Genomic DNA, 22,893 nt, shown 5'->3' on the forward strand with positions numbered 1-22,893 from the left:
AACAAAAATGTTAAGCAATCATTTTTAAAGAAAACACGGTCGAAGTCCAGACTCACTAATGCATCCTAACAAACTCGATAAGACACACTAATGCAAATTTTCTGGTTCTCTAAGACCAACGCTCTGATACCAACTGAAATGTCCCGTTCTTATTGATTAAAAACGTTCCATATTAATTGATTTCGTTGCGAGGTTTTGACCTCTATATGAGACGTTTTTCAAAGACTGCATTCATTTTTAAACAAACCATAACCTTTATTTCATCAATAAAGGTTTAAAAAAACTTTACGTAGATTATCAAATAATGATAATCTTAAATATCCTGTTTACACACGACCATTACATAATGGTTTACAATACAAATATGTTACAACAAAATAAGTTTCTTGAATGCAGTTTTTACACAATATCATACAAGCATGGACTCCAAATCTTGTCCTTATTTAAGTATGCGACAGCGGAAGCTCTTAATAATCACCTGAGAATAAACATGCTTAAAACGTCAACAAAAATGTTGGTGAGTTATAGGTTTAACCTATATATATCAAATCGTAACAATAGACCACAAGATTTCATATTTCAATACACATCCCATACATAGAGATAAAAATCATTCATATGGTGAACACCTGGTAACCGACAATAACAAGATGCATATATAAGAATATCCCCATCATTCCGGGACACCCTTCGGATATGATATAAATTTCGAAGTACTAAAGCATCCGGTACTTTGGATGGGGTTTGTTAGGCCCAATAGATCTATCTTTAGGATTCGCGTCAATTAGGGTGTCTGTTCCCTAATTCTTAGATTACCAGACTTAATAAAAAGGGGCATATTCGATTTCGATAATTCAACCATAGAATGTAGTTTCACGTACTTGTGTCTATTTTGTAAATCATTTATAAAACCTGCATGTATTCTCATCCCAAAATATTAGATTTTAAAAGTGGGACTATAACTCACTTTCACAGATTTTTACTTCGTCGGGAAGTAAGACTTGGCCACTGGTTGATTCACGAACCTATAACAATATATACATATATATCAAAGTATGTTCAAAATATATTTACAACACTTTTAATATATTTTGATGTTTTAAGTTTATTAAGTCAGCTGTCCTCGTTAGTAACCTACAACTAGTTGTCCACAGTTAGATGTACAGAAATAAATCGATAAATATTATCTTGAATCAATCCACGACCCAGTGTATACGTATCTCAGTATTGATCACAACTCAAACTATATATATTTTGGAATCAACCTCAACCCTGTATAGCTAACTCCAACATTCACATATAGAGTGTCTATGGTTGTTCCGAAATATATATAGATGTGTCGACATGATAGGTCGAAACATTGTATACGTGTCTATGGTATCTCAAGATTACATAATATATAATACAAGTTGATTAAGTTATGGTTGGAATAGATTTGTTACCAATTTTCACGTAGCTAAAATGAGAAAAATTATCCAATCTTGTTTTACCCATAACTTCTTCATTTTAAATCCGTTTTGAGTGAATCAAATTGCTATGGTTTCATATTGAACTCTATTTTATGAATCTAAACAAAAAAAGTATAGGTTTCTAGTCGGAAAAATAAGTTACAAGTCGTTTTTGTAAAGGTAGTCATTTCAGTCGAAAGAACGACGTCTAGATGACCATTTTAGAAAACATACTTCCACTTTGAGTTTAACCATAATTTTTGGATATAGTTTCATGTTCATAATAAAAATCATTTTCTCAGAATAACAACTTTTAAATCAAAGTTTATCATAGTTTTTAATTAACTAACCCAAAACAGCCCGCGGTGTTACTACGACGGCGTAAATCCGGTTTTACGGTGTTTTTCGTGTTTCCAGGTTTTAAATCATTAAGTTAGCATATCATATAGATATAGAACATGTGTTTAGTTGATTTTAAAAGTCAAGTTAGAAGGATTAACTTTTGTTTGCGAACAAGTTTAGAATTAACTAAACTATGTTCTAGTGATTACAAGTTTAAACCTTCGAATAAGATAGCTTTATATGTATGAATCGAATGATGTTATGAACATCATTACTACCTTAAGTTCCTTGGATGAACCTACTGGAAAAGAGAAAAATGGATCTAGCTTCAATGGATCCTTGGATGGCTCAAAGTTCTTGAAGCAAAATCATGACACGAAAACAAGTTCAAGTAAGATCATCACTTGAAATAAGATTGTTATAGTTATAGAAATTGAACCAAAGTTTGAATATGATTATTACCTTGTATTAGAATGATAACCTACTGTAAGAAACAAAGATTTCTTGAGGTTGGATGATCACCTTACAAGATTGGAAGTGAGCTAGCAAACTTGAAAGTATTCTTGATTTTATGAAACTAGAACTTTTGGAATTTATGAAGAACACTTAGAACTTGAAGATAGAACTTGAGAGAGTTCAATTAGATGAAGAAAATTGAAGAATGAAAGTGTTTGTAGGTGTTTTTGGTCGTTGGTGTATGGATTAGATATAAAGGATATGTAATTTTGTTTTCATGTAAATAAGTCATGAATGATTACTCATATTTTTGTAATCTTATGAGATATTTCATGCTAGTTGCCAAATGATGGTTCCCACATGTGTTAGGTGACTCACATGGGCTGCTAAGAGCTGATCATTAGAGTGTATATACCAATAGTACATACATCTAAAAGCTGTGTATTGTACGAGTACGAATACGGGTGCATACGAGTAGAATTGTTGATGAAACTGAACGAGAATGTAATTGTAAGCATTTTTGTTAAGTAGAAGTATTTTGATAAGTGTATTGAAGTCTTTCAAAAGTGTATAAATACATATTAAAACACTACATGTATATACATTTTAACTGAGTCGTTAAGTCATCGTTAGTCGTTACATGTAAGTGTTGTTTTGAAACCTTTAGGTTAACGATCTTGTTAAATGTTGTTAACCCAATGTTTATAATATCAAAAGAGATTTTAAATTATTATATTATCATGATATTATGATGTACGAATATCTCTTAATATGATATATATACATTAAATGTCGTTACAACGATAAACGTTACATATATGTCTCGTTTCAAAATCATTAAGTTAGTAGTCTTGTTTTTACATATGTAGTTCATTGTTAATATAATTAATGATATGTTTACTTATCATAATATCATGTTAACTATATATATAACCATATATATGTCATCATATAGTTTTTTTACAAGTTTTAACGTTCGTGAATCACCGGTCAACTTGGGTGGTCAATTGTCTATATGAAACCTATTTCAATTAATCAAGTCTTAACAAGTTTGATTGCTTAACATGTTGGAAACATTTAATCATGTAAACATCAATCTCAATTAATATATATAAACATGGAAAAGTTCGGGTCACTACAGTAACAACCACTAAACAGAATATGTCCCTTTATAAACCAGAATATCAGGTGGTTAAAATGGGAAGGTTAGGTAGTTGGTGGGTTGCTGATCAAGTATATACAAATAAGTGAATAACTAGCTCATCAAATATGATTACGGAATATATAATTATACATGCAGATTATCAGTAGGTGACAACTACTAAACAGGATATGCCCCTTACTCCCTTTATGAAACCAGACTATTAGGTGGTAAAATGGGCAGAGTAGGTAAATGGTGGGTAACTTAGGTACGCGTACGTGTGAGGTTGCGTTGACCTGAAAGACTTTATGTCCAAATTTTCATGTAAATAACCAGGATATCATATCCAAAATATATGACTTTGATAATAAACTAGTAATATTTTTTGGTTAAAGTGATTTAGGTGGTTTTTATGGACCGAATATATACGTTGGGTGTCTTTCAACTCATTTGATCCATTCTCTATTAAGATAGTACTTGCTATGTTACCTTCTGCCCCCGTTGAGAGATATAATGTAACCTAAATTGATTCAGTTACAAATAAATTGATCTAAACTGTCACATCTACAGAACGCAGAACGGAAAACATAACAATCATGAATACCTTCTATAATCGGGAATACCACATTCTGTGCTTATCCCAGCTCCAGTCAAAACCACAACCTTATTACTGCACAATGTAACGAACAAACCATTTCATACAATGTAGATCAGCATAAACGTTCAATAACACCACCAAATATGACTGCATCAGGACATACCTTCTATCGAAAAATTGATACAAAAGATTGACATCTTTAGCGGTTGGTGGATCTGCATCGGGGATATTTCTGTCTTTTAATGAATCTAATAATAAATCTTGTGGTGAAAATTTTGACAGTAGATACATTTCATTTAATATAGTGCAGTTGGACTAAACTATTATGTGGACTTATTCGAATGTTCAATTACAAAGACTACTTCAAAAGTCTTCTTCCATATTACAGTTGAATAATTTCTTGAATAGTTTAAATAATGTTAATGGTGATGTTAATGGTGTGTTTGAACTGATGTTGCTAGAGCCTTAAACCTATAAAATTACAATAAACATTTAAACTAGAAAGCAATATTTAATTAAAAACACATTAGTGATTGAACATAACCGCTCTAAAAATCTTTAGTAGTGTTCCAGAATTTGAATCCTCAAAATCACATAATGACTCACATCACATGGATCTAAGATGACATAGTAATACGTGTCTTGATATCCCCACAAGAACTCTCAGGTTCAAAACTCAAAACTCTAGCTGCGCATCTTGGTTGACCATGTAACATTGCTTACAAACGTTATGCATAGAGTAGTGATGAATTCGTCGCCCATAGGTTTGAAAACAAACCTTTCAATTACAAAGTTTCGTAAAAAGGATAGTAGTAACCACGTATTGATTAAAAATTTGACTTAATTACAACAAAGACCCTAACATAAAATCCGCACAAGGTAAAAAAATCCATCACATTTGAGCATCTTGGTATGCGATCTTGATTTTTTTCAACTGAAGGAAAAAAAATATTAAATAAAATTTAAGTAGAGTATTTTAGTAATTTTTAAAATTTTAATTGAACAAGGGACCTATTCTGCAAAGAAAGTTGGTTTTGGAAAATACACATAAAACAAAAGTTGAGGGATGATTAACTTATTAAACTACCTTGACATAAACCCTTAAAACCTTGAACTCTGAAAAACTTACAACGAAAAGGCACTACAATTTGGACGATAAACTCCAATCGGTACTCCTATGGATTCATCTGTAATTCTTAATATCGGTAATATAATTTCTACCTCATAATTTGTTTGATTCTTTCATATAGACGTACTTATGTTTGAAAAAACTTGATTCCTGTTGTAATTTCTTATTCGACTTTTTACATTCTTTAATTTAATTCTATAATAATACATACATTATTTATCCAGTTGAACTCGTAGATTCCGGTTTACAATTTAATTGATTATCAGTGTTATAACTTAGTTAGCGGTTTATTCGAAACATATTCAAGTGACCGGAATTTATCCTAGATATATGTTAGAAGCCCTAAAAATAAAGCAGCAAGTATGAATGGATTACTTTAGGTTTTCGCATAATTATACAATGTTTACAAGTTTTTTTTTTTTTTTTCCTATACTGATTAAAAGATGCAAGATAGTGAAAGCGAAACCCTGATTTGTTGAAAATTTATAAAAGATTAAGAGAGGTAGAACCAGCCTTTTTAAAGGAAGAACTGATAATACTTTGAAAATTAAATGTTGGCCCTACTTATAACTCTGTAGGTATAAGTAAAATGTTCATTTTATTGATCAGCTTAAATTTCACATGTTCACTCTGACTACTCAACTTTTTTTAATTTTAAGATCTCGTATCTTTTATTCATACCCTTAATAACCTTTTGAACCTTCTTGTCTTACTACTCAGCTTTTTATAATTTTGATGCCCACGTTGTTTATTTCTACAGTCGCCTTGGTTTCTATCTTTGAGATGTGTGTTGCTATCTCTATTTTCCCTTTCAATATTTCATGCTTTTATTGTGACCATCAGATGGTTAAGTACACTTGTATTGGTAACTACTAAGTTCTACCACTTAGTATGTCATTCGGCATCATTCCAATGTCTGTTGCATCACTATACAACCCTATATATAAGTTTTCCTAGTTTCATGTATTTTGTTTTCTATTAAATAACCTAGTCTTGGTTTTCTTAAATTAAATGACAGGTAATAATTTTAATACTAAGAGGAGGTTTGTAACTTGTACTGAACTGGATAGAATCAGTTACTTGCCAGAGAACTTGATAGACTCGATTTTAGAGAAGCTCCCCGTTCAAGATGATGTAAGGACACACGTTTTATCAAAAAGTTGGAGGTACAAATGGACCACACTGAGTTCGCTGGTTCTTGATAAACATTTCTCTGAAAAGTTTGCCAAAAATGAAGCTTTTGGTCATAATGGGTTTATTACGATCTCAAACCAAATCTTTAACTTTCTCAAGGGTCCTCTCTTAAAGTTACATCTCCACATACCAAACATTTCTCTTGATAGTTTCCAAGAAGTCGATCAGTGGATTTTATCCTTGTCAAGAGACGGTGTTATTAGGGAACTCATCCTTACTAATTTAAACCAACGTTATCAACTTCCATGTTATTTATTTCGTTGTTTAGAATTGAGAAAGCTAGAACTCGAAAACTGTATTATTAAGCCACCACTCAATTTTCAAGGATTTATCTATCTCAAAGATCTTGTGCTTAGGAATATTCAATTTGGGGCTAACTTGCATGGAACTATCCTCAACTTACCACAACTTAAGGTGTTGAAACTGTCTGCATGCACCATTGTTTACAATTTCAAGATCAAGTCTACAAGTTTATTTAAGTTAACGGTCCTATATTGTCCTGATGCAACTTTGCTTCAGTTATTACATAGTAAATGTCTTAGTGCGGTTGGTATAGGTTTCATACTACCCATTCAAGGAGTTGAAAGAATTAATTTGGCCACCTTGTTAAGTAATATGCCATGTCTTGTGTTGTTTCTTATCGACGGGTATTTTCTCGAGGTATGATTTGAATTTTAAATTCTAATATTTGATCTTTGTTCTTTATCGTATCTGCGTTTGAGCAACAGAACATTTCTTTCATATCATCTTTGGTAACTTAAAATCTCACTTTCACCCTCACAGTTTTCTATTGCTGAAAATATTCCTAAGTGGCTTCCACACCCGGCTAATAGTTTAAAGACTCTCAGCTTACGTAACTTCAAATTTGGTGATTTGTATCAACTTCAAGGTGTTTTATGTATGCTTCGGAACTCACCTAACTTGGGACAACTTGAAATGTCCCGTTCTTATTGATTAAAAACGTTCCATATTAATTGATTTCGTTGCGAGGTTTTGACCTCTATATGAGACGTTTTTCAAAGACTGCATTCATTTTTAAACAAACCATAACCTTTATTTCATCAATAAAGGTTTAAAAAGCTTTACGTAGATTATCAAATAATGATAATCTAAAATATCCTGTTTACACACGACCATTACATAATGGTTTACAATACAAATATGTTACAACAAAATAAGTTTCTTGAATGCAGTTTTTACACAATATCATACAAGCATGGACTCCAAATCTTGTCCTTATTTAAGTATGCGACAGCGGAAGCTCTTAATAATCACCTGAGAATAAACATGCTTAAAACGTCAACAAAAATGTTGGTGAGTTATAGGTTTAACCTATATATATCAAATCGTAACAATAGACCACAAGATTTCATATTTCAATACACATCCCATACATAGAGATAAAAATCATTCATATGGTGAACACCTGGTAACCGACAATAACAAGATGCATATATAAGAATATCCCCATCATTCCGGGACACCCTTCGGATATGATATAAATTTCGAAGTACTAAAGCATCCGGTACTTTGGATGGGGTTTGTTAGGCCCAATAGATCTATCTTTAGGATTCGCGTCAATTAGGGTGTCTGTTCCCTAATTCTTAGATTACCAGACTTAATAAAAAGGGGCATATTCGATTTCGATAATTCAACCATAGAATGTAGTTTCACGTACTTGTGTCTATTTTGTAAATCATTTATAAAACCTGCATGTATTCTCATCCCAAAAATATTAGATTTTAAAAGTGGGACTATAACTCACTTTCACAGATTTTTACTTCGTCGGGAAGTAAGACTTGGCCACTGGTTGATTCACGAACCTATAACAATATATACATATATATCAAAGTATGTTCAAAATATATTTACAACACTTTTAATATATTTTGATGTTTTAAGTTTATTAAGTCAGCTGTCCTCGTTAGTAACCTACAACTAGTTGTCCACAGTTAGATGTACAGAAATAAATCGATAAATATTATCTTGAATCAATCCACGACCCAGTGTATACGTATCTCAGTATTGATCACAACTCAAACTATATATATTTTGGAATCAACCTCAACCCTGTATAGCTAACTCCAACATTCACATATAGAGTGTCTATGGTTGTTCCGAAATATATATAGATGTGTCGACATGATAGGTCGAAACATTGTATACGTGTCTATGGTATCTCAAGATTACATAATATATAATACAAGTTGATTAAGTTATGGTTGGAATAGATTTGTTACCAATTTTCACGTAGCTAAAATGAGAAAAATTATCCAATCTTGTTTTACCCATAACTTCTTCATTTTAAATCCGTTTTGAGTGAATCAAATTGCTATGGTTTCATATTGAACTCTATTTTATGAATCTAAACAAAAAAAGTATAGGTTTCTAGTCGGAAAAATAAGTTACAAGTCGTTTTTGTAAAGGTAGTCATTTCAGTCGAAAGAACGACGTCTAGATGACCATTTTAGAAAACATACTTCCACTTTGAGTTTAACCATAATTTTTGGATATAGTTTCATGTTCATAATAAAAATCATTTTCTCAGAATAACAACTTTTAAATCAAAGTTTATCATAGTTTTTAATTAACTAACCCAAAACAGCCCGCGGTGTTACTACGACGGCGTAAATCCGGTTTTACGGTGTTTTTCGTGTTTCCAGGTTTTAAATCATTAAGTTAGCATATCATATAGATATAGAACATGTGTTTAGTTGATTTTAAAAGTCAAGTTAGAAGGATTAACTTTTGTTTGCGAACAAGTTTAGAATTAACTAAACTATGTTCTAGTGATTACAAGTTTAAACCTTCGAATAAGATAGCTTTATATGTATGAATCGAATGATGTTATGAACATCATTACTACCTTAAGTTCCTTGGATGAACCTACTGGAAAATAGAAAAATGGATCTAGCTTCAATGGATCCTTGGATGGCTCAAAGTTCTTGAAGCAAAATCATGACACGAAAACAAGTTCAAGTAAGATCATCACTTGAAATAAGATTGTTATAGTTATAGAAATTGAACCAAAGTTTGAATATGATTATTACCTTGTATTAGAATGATAACCTACTGTAAGAAACAAAGATTTCTTGAGGTTGGATGATCACCTTACAAGATTGGAAGTGAGCTAGCAAACTTGAAAGTATTCTTGATTTTATGAAACTAGAACTTTTGGAATTTATGAAGAACACTTAGAACTTGAAGATAGAACTTGAGAGAGTTCAATTAGATGAAGAAAATTGAAGAATGAAAGTGTTTGTAGGTGTTTTTGGTCGTTGGTGTATGGATTAGATATAAAGGATATGTAATTTTGTTTTCATGTAAATAAGTCATGAATGATTACTCATATTTTTGTAATCTTATGAGATATTTCATGCTAGTTGCCAAATGATGGTTCCCACATGTGTTAGGTGACTCACATGGGCTGCTAAGAGCTGATCATTGGAGTGTATATACCAATAGTACATACATCTAAAAGCTGTGTATTGTACGAGTACGAATACGGGTGCATACGAGTAGAATTGTTGATGAAACTGAACGAGAATGTAATTGTAAGCATTTTTGTTAAGTAGAAGTATTTTGATAAGTGTATTGAAGTCTTTCAAAAGTGTATAAATACATATTAAAACACTACATGTATATACATTTTAACTGAGTCGTTAAGTCATCGTTAGTCGTTACATGTAAGTGTTGTTTTGAAACCTTTAGGTTAACGATCTTGTTAAATGTTGTTAACCCAATGTTTATAATATCAAAAGAGATTTTAAATTATTATATTATCATGATATTATGATGTACGAATATCTCTTAATATGATATATATACATTAAATGTCGTTACAACGATAAACGTTACATATATGTCTCGTTTCAAAATCATTAAGTTAGTAGTCTTGTTTTTACATATGTAGTTCATTGTTAATATAATTAATGATATGTTTACTTATCATAATATCATGTTAACTATATATATAACCATATATATGTCATCATATAGTTTTTTTACAAGTTTTAACGTTCGTGAATCACCGGTCAACTTGGGTGGTCAATTGTCTATATGAAACCTATTTCAATTAATCAAGTCTTAACAAGTTTGATTGCTTAACATGTTGGAAACATTTAATCATGTAAACATCAATCTCAATTAATATATATAAACATGGAAAAGTTCGGGTCACTACAGTACCTACCCGTTAAATAAATTTCGTCCCGAAATTTTAAGCTGTTGAAGGTGCTGACGAATCTTCTGGAAATAGATGCGGGTATTTCTTCTTCATCTGATCTTCACGCTCCCAGGTGAACTCGGGTCCTCTACGAGCATTCCATCGAACCTTAATAATTGGTATCTTGTTTTGCTTAAGTCTTTTAACCTCACGATCCATTATTTCGACGGGTTCTTCGATGAATTGGAGTTTTTCGTTGATTTGGATTTCATCTAACGGAATAGTGAGATCTTCTTTAGCAAAACATTTCTTCAAATTCGAGACGTGGAAAGTGTTATGTACAGCCGCGAGTTGTTGAGGTAACTCAAGTCGATAAGCTACTGGTCCGACACGATCAATAATCTTGAATGGTCCAATATACCTTGGATTTAATTTCCCTCGTTTACCAAATCGAACAACGCCTTTCCAAGGTGAAACTTTAAGCATGACCATCTCTCCAATTTCAAATTCTATATCTTTTCTTTTAATGTCAGCGTAGCTCTTTTGTCGACTTTGGGCGGTTTTTAACCGTTGTTGAATTTGGATGATCTTCTCGGTAGTTTCTTGTATAATCTCCGGACCCGTAATCTGTCTATCCCCCACCTCACTCCAACAAATCGGAGACCTGCACTTTCTACCATAAAGTGCTTCAAACGGCGCCATCTCAATGCTTGAATGGTAGCTGTTGTTGTAGGAAAATTCTGCTAACGGTAGATGTCGATCCCAACTGTTTCCGAAATCAATAACACATGCTCGTAGCATGTCTTCAAGCGTTTGTATCGTCCTTTCGCTCTGCCCATCAGTTTGTGGATGATAGGCAGTACTCATGTCTAGACGAGTTCCTAATGCTTGCTGTAATGTCTGCCAGAATCTTGAAATAAATCTGCCATCCCTATCAGAGATAATAGAGATTGGTATTCCATGTCTGGAGACGACTTCCTTCAAATACAGTCGTGCTAACTTCTCCATCTTCTCATCTTCTCTTATTGGTAGGAAGTGTGCTGATTTGGTGAGACGATCAACTATTACCCAAATAGTATCAAAACCACTTGCAGTCCTTGGCAATTTAGTGATGAAATCCATGGTAATGTTTTCCCATTTCCATTCCGGGATTTCGGGTTGTTGAAGTAGACCTGATGGTTTTTGATGCTCAGCTTTGACCTTAGAACACGTCAAACATTCTCCTACATATTTAGCAACATCGGCTTTCATACCCGGCCACCAAAAATGTTTCTTGAGATCCTTGTACATCTTCCCCGTTCCAGGATGTATTGAGTATCTGGTTTTATGAGCTTCTCTAAGTACCATTTCTCTCATATCTCCAAATTTTGGTACCCAAATCCTTTCAGCCCTATACCGGGTTCCGTCTTCCCGAATATTAAGATGCTTCTCCGATCCTTTGGGTATTTCATCCTTTAAATTTCCCTCTTTTAAAACTCCTTGTTGCGCCTCCTTTATTTGAGTAGTAATGTTATTATGAATCATTATATTCATAGATTTTACTCGAATGGGTTCTCTATCCTTCCTGCTCAAGGCATCGGCTACCACATTTGCCTTCCCCGGGTGGTAACGAATCTCAAAATCGTAATCATTCAATAATTCAATCCACCTACGCTGCCTCATATTCAGTTGTTTCTGATTAAATATGTGTTGAAGACTTTTGTGGTCGGTATATATAATACTTTTGACCCCATATAAGTAGTGCCTCCAAGTCTTTAATGCAAAAACAACCGCGCCTAATTCCAAATCATGCATCGTATAATTTTGTTCGTGAATCTTCAATTGTCTAGACGCATAAGCAATCACCTTCGTTCGTTGCATTAATACACAACCGAGACCTTGCTTTGATGCGTCACAATAAATCACAAAATCATCATTCCCTTCAGGCAATGACAATATAGGTGCTGTAGTTAGCTTTTTCTTCAATAACTGAAACGCTTTCTCTTGTTCATCATTCCATTCAAATTTCTTCCCTTTATGCGTTAATGCAGTCAAGGGTTTTGCTATTCTGGAAAAGTCTTGGATGAACCTTCTGTAGTAACCAGCTAGTCCTAAAAACTGGCGTATGTGTTTCGGAGTTTTCGGGGTTTCCCACTTTTCAACAGTTTCTATCTTTGCCGGATCCACCTTAATACCTTCTTTGTTCACTATGTGACCGAGGAATTGAACTTCTTCCAACCAAAATGCACACTTTGAAAACTTAGCGTACAATTCTTCCTTCCTCAATACTTCTAACACCTTTCTCAAATGTTCACCGTGTTCTTGGTCATTCTTTGAGTAAATAAGTATGTCATCAATGAAAACAATGACAAACTTGTCAAGGTATGGTCCACACACTCGGTTCATAAGGTCCATGAACACAGCTGGTGCATTAGTTAAACCAAACGGCATGACCATAAACTCGTAATGACCGTAACGTGTTCTTAAAGCAGTCTTTGGAATATCATCTTCTTTCACCCGCATTTGATGATACCCGGAACGTAAGTCAATCTTTGAATAAACAGACGAGCCTTGTAGTTGATCAAATAAGTCGTCGATTCTCGGTAGTGGGTAGCGGTTCTTGATGGTAAGTTTGTTCAACTCTCGGTAGTCGATACACAACCTGAATGTACCATCTTTCTTCTTGACAAACAAAACAGGAGCTCCCCACGGTGATGTGCTTGGTCGAATGAAACCACGCTCTAAAAGTTCTTGTAATTGGCTTTGCAGTTCTTTCATCTCGCTGGGTGCGAGTCTGTAAGGAGCACGAGCTATTGGTGCAGCTCCTGGTACAAGATCTATTTGAAATTCAACGGATCGATGTGGGGGTAATCCCGGTAATTCTTTCGGAAATACATCGGGAAATTCTTTTGCAATGGGAATATCATTGATGCTCTTTTCTTCAGTTTGTACTTTCTCGACGTGTGCTAGAACAGCATAGCAACCTTTTCTTATTAGTTTTTGTGCCTTCAAATTACTAATAAGATGTAGCTTCGTGTTGCCCTTTTCTCCGTACACCATTAAGGGTTTTCCTTTTTCTCGTATAATGCGAATTGCATTTTTGTAACAAACGATCTCCGCTTTCACTTCTTTCAACCAGTCCATACCGATTATCACATCAAAACTCCCTAACTCTACTGGTATCAAATCAATCTTAAATGTTTCGCTAACCAGTTTAATTTCTCGATTCCGACATATATTATCTGCTGAAATTAATTTACCATTTGCTAATTCGAGTAAAAATTTACTATCCAAAGGCGTCAATGGACAACTTAATTTAGCACAAAAATCTCTACTCATATAGCTTCTATCCGCACCCGAATCAAATAAAACGTAAGCAGATTTATTGTCAATAAGAAACGTACCCGTAACAAGCTCCGGGTCTTCCTGTGCCTCTACCGCATTAATATTGAAAACTCTTCCACGGCCTTGTCCATTCGTGTTCTCCTGGTTCGGGCAATTTCTAATAATGTGGCCTGGTTTTCCACATTTATAACAAACTACATTGGCATAACTTGCTCCGACACTACTTGCTCCGCCATTACTCGTTCCGACACCATTTGTTCCTTTCGTTCTATTAACCCCTGGTCCGTAGACCTCACACTTCGCCGCGCTATGACCATTTCTTTTACACTTGTTGCAAAATTTGGTGCAGAACCCCGAGTGATTCTTTTCACACCTTTGGCATAGTTGCTTCTGATTGTTGTTGTTGTTGCGGTTATTATTGTTGTTGGGATGATTGTTGTAGTTGCTGTTGTTGTTGTTGTTGTTGTTGGGCCGTTTGTTGTAGTTGCGATTGATGTTGCGATTGTTGGGATAATTGTTGCGATTATTGTTGTAATTGCTGTTGTTGTTGTATTGGTGATTCTTATCACCGTTTTCCTCCCACTTTCTTTTGACTTGCTTCACATTGGCCTCTTCAGCAGTCTGTTCTTTAATTCTTTCTTCAATCTGGTTCACTAGTTTGTGAGCCATTCTACATGCCTGTTGTATGGAGGCGGGCTCGTGTGAACTTATATCTTCTTGGATTCTTTCCGGTAATCCTTTCACAAACGCGTCGATCTTCTCTTCCTCATCTTCGAATGCTCCCGGACACAATAGGCACAATTCTGTGAATCGTCTTTCGTACGTGGTAATATCAAATCCTTGGGTTCGTAACCCTCTAAGTTCTGTCTTGAGCTTATTGACCTCGGTTCTGGGACGGTACTTCTCGTTCATCAAGTGCTTGAATGCTGACCACGGTAGTGCGTACACATCATCTTGTCCCACTTGCTCTAGATAGGTATTCCACCATGTTAATGCAGAACCTGTGAAGGTATGCGTAGCGTACTTCACTTTGTCCTCTTCAGTACACTTACTTATGGCAAACACCGATTCAACCTTCTCGGTCCACCGTTTCAATCCGATCGGTCCTTCGGTTCCATCAAATTCCAAAGGTTTGCAGGCAGTGAATTCTTTGTAGGTGCATCCTACACGATTTCCTGTACTGCTAGATCCAAGGTTATTGTTGGTATGTAGCGCAGCCTGTACTGCGGCTATGTTTGAAGCTAGAAAAGTACGGAATTCCTCTTCATTCATATTCACGGTGTGTCGAGTAGTCGGTGCCATTTCCTTCAAAATAGTTAAATGGAACAAGTTAATCATACAGAATATTAAGAGTAGTTAATAGTATTTCGTAGCATAATATGAACTCATTTATAAAAGCTTTTTCTTCATATTAGCGTTTTATAAGTTTAAATTCGGGTAGTACCTACCCGTTAAGTTCATACTTAGTAGCTAATATACAATTCAACTACTACAATTCTATATGAAAAACTGATTGTAATAATATTTCGCGTTCAAACTTTTATACAATATTTTACAAACTTACAATACCGCTTATTTTACATAAAGCATGAAATATAGCACACAATAACTTTGATACAAGATAGCTGTGAAGACAATTCTAGCTAGTACACAAGTCGTTCGGCAAAGGCAATAAAGACACGTAATTCATACGTCCAGAAACAAGTCATGCATTCTGGTTTTACTAGGACTACTTCCCATCCTTGGTCTTGTGCAACATAACCGTTATGGCCGTTGATAAGACAGCGTGTTGTAACGTCATCAAAGGGACGAGGGTTACGTAATGTCCAACAGTCCCGTAATAATCTAAAAACCTCATTTCTTACCCCAATTACCGACTCCGTCACTTGTGGAAACGTTTTGTTTAATAGTTGTAGCCCGATGTTCTTGTTCTCACTTTGGTGAGAAGCGAACATTACTAATCCGTAAGCATAACATGCTTCTTTATGTTGCATGTTAGCCGCTTTTTCTAAATCACGAAGTCCAATATTCGGATATATTGAGTCAAAATAATTTCTTAACCCGTTGCGTAAAATAGCATTTGGGTTCCCCGCAATATATGCGTCAAAGTAAACACATCGTAACTTATGGGTTTCCCAATGTGATATCCCCCATCTTTCAAACGAAAGTCTCTTATAAACCAAGACATTCTTGGAACGTTCTTCGAATGTCTTACAAACTGATCTCGCCTTAAATAGTTGTGCCGAAGAATTCTGGCCGACTCTAGACAAGATTTCATCAATCATGTCTCCGGGTAGGTCTCTTAAAATATTGGGTTGTCTATCCATTTTGTGTTTTTAAACTGTAAAATAGACAAGAGTTAGATTCATAAAAAAAAATACTTATTAATACAAGCAATTTTTACATATATCATAAAGCATAAGAACACTATATTCCATATATTACACCACACGAATACAACTATCTTATTCCGACTCGCTCGTTTCTTCTTCTTCGGTTTTGGTTCGTTTTGCCAAGTTTCTAGGGATATATGATGTTCCCCTAATACGAGCCGTCGTTGTCCACATTGGTTTAGAAAAACCTGGTGGTTTAGAGGTTCCCGGGTCATTGTTACAACTTAAGGACTTCGGGGGTTGACGATACATATAAAGTTCATCGGGGTTGGAATTAGATTTCTCTATTTTTATGCCCTTTCCCTTATTATTTTCTTTTGCCTTTTTAAATTCAGTTGGGGTAATTTCTATAACATCATCGGAATTCTCGTCGAAATCCGATTCATCGGAGAATTGGTAATCCTCCCAATATTTTGCTTCCTTGGCGGAAACACCATTGACCATAATTAACTTTGGTCGGTTGGTTGAGGATTTTCTTTTACTTAACCGTTTTATTATTTCCCCCACCGGTTCTATTTCTTCATCCGGTTCCGATTCTTCTTCCGGTTCCGATTCTTCTTCCGGTTCCGACTCTTCTTCCGGTTCCTCTTCGGGAACTTGTGAATCAGTCCACAAATCATTCCAATTTACATTTGACTCTTCATTATTATTAGGTGAGTCAATGGGACTTGTTCTAGAGGTAGACATCTATCACATAATATCAAACACGTTAAGAGATTAATATATCACATAATATTCATATGTTAAAAATATATAGTTTCCAACAAAAATGTTAAGCAATCATTTTTAAAGAAAACACGGTCGAAGTCCAGACTCACTAATGCATCCTAACAAACTCGATAAGACACACTAATGCAAATTTTCTGGTTCTCTAAGACCAACGCTCTGATACCAACTGAAATGTCCCGTTCTTATTGATTAAAAACGTTCCATATTAATTGATTTCGTTGCGAGGTTTTGACCTCTATATGAGACGTTTTTCAAAGACTGCATTCATTTTTAAACAAACCATAACCTTTATTTCATCAATAAAGGTTTAAAAAGCTTTACGTAGATTATCAAATAATGATAATCTAAAATATCCTGTTTACACACGACCATTACATAATGGTTTACAATACAAATATGTTACAACAAAATAAGTTTCTTGAATGCAGTTTTTACACAATATCATACAAGCATGGACTCCAAATCTTGTCCTTATTTAAGTATGCGACAGCGGAAGCTCTTAATAATCACCTGAGAATAAACATGCTTAAAACGTCAACAAAAATGTTGGTGAGTTATAGGTTTAACCTATATATATCAAATCGTAACAATAGACCACAAGATTTCATATTTCAATACACATCCCATACATAGAGATAAAAATCATTCATATGGTGAACACCTGGTAACCGACAATAACAAGATGCATATATAAGAATATCCCCATCATTCCGGGACACCCTTCGGATATGATATAAATTTCGAAGTACTAAAGCATCCGGTACTTTGGATGGGGTTTGTTAGGCCCAATAGATCTATCTTTAGGATTCGCGTCAATTAGGGTGTCTGTTCCCTAATTCTTAGATTACCAGACTTAATAAAAAGGGGCATATTCGATTTCGATAATTCAACCATAGAATGTAGTTTCACGTACTTGTGTCTATTTTGTAAATCATTTATAAAACCTGCATGTATTCTCATCCCAAAAATATTAGATTTTAAAAGTGGGACTATAACTCACTTTCACAGATTTTTACTTCGTCGGGAAGTAAGACTTGGCCACTGGTTGATTCACGAACCTATAACAATATATACATATATATCAAAGTATGTTCAAAATATATTTACAACACTTTTAATATATTTTGATGTTTTAAGTTTATTAAGTCAGCTGTCCTCGTTAGTAACCTACAACTAGTTGTCCACAGTTAGATGTACAGAAATAAATCGATAAATATTATCTTGAATCAATCCACGACCCAGTGTATACGTATCTCAGTATTGATCACAACTCAAACTATATATATTTTGGAATCAACCTCAACCCTGTATAGCTAACTCCAACATTCACATATAGAGTGTCTATGGTTGTTCCGAAATATATATAGATGTGTCGACATGATAGGTCGAAACATTGTATACGTGTCTATGGTATCTCAAGATTACATAATATATAATACAAGTTGATTAAGTTATGGTTGGAATAGATTTGTTACCAATTTTCACGTAGCTAAAATGAGAAAAATTATCCAATCTTGTTTTACCCATAACTTCTTCATTTTAAATCCGTTTTGAGTGAATCAAATTGCTATGGTTTCATATTGAACTCTATTTTATGAATCTAAACAAAAAAAGTATAGGTTTCTAGTCGGAAAAATAAGTTACAAGTCGTTTTTGTAAAGGTAGTCATTTCAGTCGAAAGAACGACGTCTAGATGACCATTTTAGAAAACATACTTCCACTTTGAGTTTAACCATAATTTTTGGATATAGTTTCATGTTCATAATAAAAATCATTTTCTCAGAATAACAACTTTTAAATCAAAGTTTATCATAGTTTTTAATTAACTAACCCAAAACAGCCCGCGGTGTTACTACGACGGCGTAAATCCGGTTTTACGGTGTTTTTCGTGTTTCCAGGTTTTAAATCATTAAGTTAGCATATCATATAGATATAGAACATGTGTTTAGTTGATTTTAAAAGTCAAGTTAGAAGGATTAACTTTTGTTTGCGAACAAGTTTAGAATTAACTAAACTATGTTCTAGTGATTACAAGTTTAAACCTTCGAATAAGATAGCTTTATATGTATGAATCGAATGATGTTATGAACATCATTACTACCTTAAGTTCCTTGGATGAACCTACTGGAAAATAGAAAAATGGATCTAGCTTCAATGGATCCTTGGATGGCTCAAAGTTCTTGAAGCAAAATCATGACACGAAAACAAGTTCAAGTAAGATCATCACTTGAAATAAGATTGTTATAGTTATAGAAATTGAACCAAAGTTTGAATATGATTATTACCTTGTATTAGAATGATAACCTACTGTAAGAAACAAAGATTTCTTGAGGTTGGATGATCACCTTACAAGATTGGAAGTGAGCTAGCAAACTTGAAAGTATTCTTGATTTTATGAAACTAGAACTTTTGGAATTTATGAAGAACACTTAGAACTTGAAGATAGAACTTGAGAGAGTTCAATTAGATGAAGAAAATTGAAGAATGAAAGTGTTTGTAGGTGTTTTTGGTCGTTGGTGTATGGATTAGATATAAAGGATATGTAATTTTGTTTTCATGTAAATAAGTCATGAATGATTACTCATATTTTTGTAATCTTATGAGATATTTCATGCTAGTTGCCAAATGATGGTTCCCACATGTGTTAGGTGACTCACATGGGCTGCTAAGAGCTGATCATTGGAGTGTATATACCAATAGTACATACATCTAAAAGCTGTGTATTGTACGAGTACGAATACGGGTGCATACGAGTAGAATTGTTGATGAAACTGAACGAGAATGTAATTGTAAGCATTTTTGTTAAGTAGAAGTATTTTGATAAGTGTATTGAAGTCTTTCAAAAGTGTATAAATACATATTAAAACACTACATGTATATACATTTTAACTGAGTCGTTAAGTCATCGTTAGTCGTTACATGTAAGTGTTGTTTTGAAACCTTTAGGTTAACGATCTTGTTAAATGTTGTTAACCCAATGTTTATAATATCAAAAGAGATTTTAAATTATTATATTATCATGATATTATGATGTACGAATATCTCTTAATATGATATATATACATTAAATGTCGTTACAACGATAAACGTTACATATATGTCTCGTTTCAAAATCATTAAGTTAGTAGTCTTGTTTTTACATATGTAGTTCATTGTTAATATAATTAATGATATGTTTACTTATCATAATATCATGTTAACTATATATATAACCATATATATGTCATCATATAGTTTTTTTACAAGTTTTAACGTTCGTGAATCACCGGTCAACTTGGGTGGTCAATTGTCTATATGAAACCTATTTCAATTAATCAAGTCTTAACAAGTTTGATTGCTTAACATGTTGGAAACATTTAATCATGTAAACATCAATCTCAATTAATATATATAAACATGGAAAAGTTCGGGTCACTACACAACTCAATGTGAATAATCAGGTAAAGAGTGTTAAATGTTTTCTCTTGTGTTTTCTGTGTTGTGTGTGCTTATATAGTAACTTAAGGTAGTTTTTTTTAATGCACCGCTAGTCTCACTTTTAATGTATTTCTAGGGTCTTTGGAACGTGCATTTGGATTTGGATGTGAAACCAGCATTAACTTATTTGGAAGCGTCTGACTGTTTGGACCAGACAATGAACCGATTGAAAACTATAGAAATAATCCATGTAGAAAGTTCAAGTCCCTTGTTACTCTTTATAAAGCTTTGACTTGAACATTCTCCCACTCTTGAAAAGATATCAATTCAACCCCGTGTAACTGCTGATGCTCAGGAAAAGTACAACTTCGCTAAGGATGTTATGCGGCTTCCACGAGCTTCCTCGAAAGCAGAGCTTCACTACTTGGATCCGTAACTACAATCTATCTATTAATGACTTTAAATTACATTGCAATTTATATGCATACTAGTTACCGTTAGCTATCTTCCATGCTATGTATGCTGTGGGACCTATGCACAACTCTACTGATCTGTAAATAATGTTTGATGAAACCAGTAACATGATTGGTTTATGCTCTAAGCGTTCGAACATCTTGGTACTCAGTTTGATTTGATACAAAATGAGATCAAAAGCTCCTTGCATGATAGCTCATCAATAGCTGTTTCTCTTTTTATATTTTGAAAGCTGTATGTAACTAATCAACCTACTTGCAAATACTTATGGAGACGGGTCCTCAAAAATAAATGGATGGCGAATTTAAGATCACGAGAATGATATGAAACAAACATTGCATGATATGATACTTTAGTGAATAGTATCTATGAAACTACTATTTCATACATTGATTTGTTTGAATAGATTATACATATTACATTTCCAGATAGTGCTGAGACAAACACAAATCTATCTCTGCATATTTACCGTTAATGGAAAATAACTTCACCACGTTCATATATCAGTTTCAACAAACAAGAACCAAAACGATCGGTTTCGGATCACAAAATGACTAAAGGTCAAACACAAGAGCATGTGAATTAAGTACCATAACGTCATGCAGTAACCCATTAAAAGAAGTTGATGAAGTCAGGCATTACAGATTGATAAATTTTAGGTTCCAACTGCACAATAACCAATTAGCACGTATAGTCTTTTTTTTGACGTCTTAAAATAAAGGAATACTGAGCGATCCAGTGTTGAGCAGCCGTGGTAATATCTGCAATAATAGCGAACAGACCTCTCTTAGTCTAGATAGTGTTTGAGCTCTGTAGGTGATTCGGGTACAACATACCTCTCTTAGTATCAGTTTATCCAGCTTTTTTACTAAATTTAAGTAAACTAAGTAAATAATTATTTAAACAATGGGCATGAAGGGAATTAAAAACTATAACTGCTGTTGGTTTCCCTAAATGATGTCATAAGCATTTTTAATGGCTTGGATTAAAAGATAATATTCCCATCTAAAGGCTAGTATTTTGACAAGTGGGTTTTTTTGAAAAAAGATAGCATCATAAAAGATTTCTTATTAAGTATAAGAGATATACGTGTTATCCACATTAAGATATAAAAAAACGTAAAATGGAAAATAAATTAAATAGTGAGATCAGTGGCGGATTCAGGAAAAAATTTCACCGGAGGCGAATTTTTTTTTTAAAACGTAGGGAATTTTTTTTGGCAAAAATATAGAGGTTTTGGGGCAAAATATAGAGTTTTTTGAGCAAAATTTGAAGGTTTTTGGGCAAAATACGAAGGTCTTGGGGCAAAATATAGAGGTTTTGGAGCAAAATATGAAGGGTTTGGGGCAAAAAAAAATTTCACCGGGGCAAAATCGAAAAACTGAAAAAATTTGCACTAAAATTTCGAAATCCATCGGGGGCGACCGCCCCCCTCCTTAACACTTTAGATCCGCCTCTGAGTGAGATGGAGGTGGAGTAGGTAAATTTTAGTGAAATACCACGGAAGCTTCATAAATATTTAGAGGACTATTCGGTAATTTTTACTCGAGATAAGAATCATGTTTTTGGTGCAGTACCTCCCATGTCACTATTTCAATATCGCGTTTTTAACCCATTAAATCGCAATTAATCAATTTTCAAATGTTAACTGCCAAACACTGAAAATAAATTATTTGCGTTTTGTAATCGTGATAATAAAAAAATCACTAACAAAATGTAACCCCAAACACCCTCTAAGATATACTAGGGACACATGTAAGTGTGAAAATTCTCCTACGTTTACACAAATGGTCATATCCAGCAATACTAGTTCATTCAGGCATGCAATAGATTTATCAAGCTTCCTGAACTTTATTACATTTTAACTTTTTGAGCATCTTTCATCGATTTCAATAGAAGGACTACCTAAAACTCAAATTTAAATAAAGAATATTTTATTAATCTAATTGAAATTGAACAAGGGACCGCCGTTCAAAAAAAAATCTAATTGAAATTGAACAAGGGACCTATTCTGCAATAAAAACTTTTGGTTTTATAAGTCTTGATGCCCTCTGTTTATTTCTGCAGTTGCCACGTTTTCTAT

At 33.8% G+C, this 22,893-nt stretch overlaps 1 pseudogene; it reads left to right on the top strand.

Annotated features, from left to right (window-relative positions):
- Nucleotides 1-6,125: 6,125 nt before the first annotated feature.
- LOC139875208 (F-box/FBD/LRR-repeat protein At1g13570-like) lies at nucleotides 6,126-20,772 on the top strand (annotated as a pseudogene).
- The last annotated feature ends 2,121 nt before the right edge of the window (nucleotides 20,773-22,893 follow it).

Source organism: Rutidosis leptorrhynchoides, chromosome 11 (genome assembly GCF_046630445.1).
Source record: "Rutidosis leptorrhynchoides isolate AG116_Rl617_1_P2 chromosome 11, CSIRO_AGI_Rlap_v1, whole genome shotgun sequence".
Classification (NCBI taxonomy): Eukaryota; Viridiplantae; Streptophyta; class Magnoliopsida; order Asterales; family Asteraceae; genus Rutidosis; species Rutidosis leptorrhynchoides.